This window comes from Arachis ipaensis, chromosome B03 (genome assembly GCF_000816755.2).
Source record: "Arachis ipaensis cultivar K30076 chromosome B03, Araip1.1, whole genome shotgun sequence".
Taxonomy (NCBI): Eukaryota; Viridiplantae; Streptophyta; class Magnoliopsida; order Fabales; family Fabaceae; genus Arachis; species Arachis ipaensis.
In genome coordinates, this window is record NC_029787.2 from 33,832,200 (window position 1) to 33,832,825 (window position 626).

The window sequence follows — 626 nt, forward strand, 5'->3', positions numbered from 1 at the left end:
CGGTGATATAGCCACACCATCTACTGGTCCTTCTTCCTCCACAGCTACTCCAGCTACCCCTGCTACTACTACTGCACCTCCACCTGCCTCAGAGCCAGTTTATCACCTAGTGCACCGCCTGTTTCAGCAGCTAGACAGAATGGAGCGCCGCAACCGGCGCCGGTATGAGAGATCTGAGCGTCGCAGCCGGCGACGCTATGAGCACCTGAAGCTTTTGATTCGATCTAGTGGCGACATCCCCTCCGAGCCTGACACACCATCAGAGCCATCTGAGGAGGAGGCGGATGAGCACGAGGAGGAGACCCATCCACAGAGAGCGACTGCTCAGGCAGGCACAGAGCAGGCTGCCCCACAGCAGGAGGTCCCACATCAGATCCTGGCTGTAGATCCCGAGATCTCCATTCAGTCAACACCTCCTCTGCAGCAGACAGATCCTCAAACCACCACCACAGAGACTCCAGCTATCCACCCTTCCAGTGATGACACCCCTTCACACCCAGTTTGAGTGAGCATCGAGGACGATGCTATTATTTAAGTGTGGGGAGGTTGCCATCTCTGGCATATTTCTATTTGGGTGAACCACTACAAACTCTCTCTTATTTTGTTCATTTTTTGTATTTTTGCAT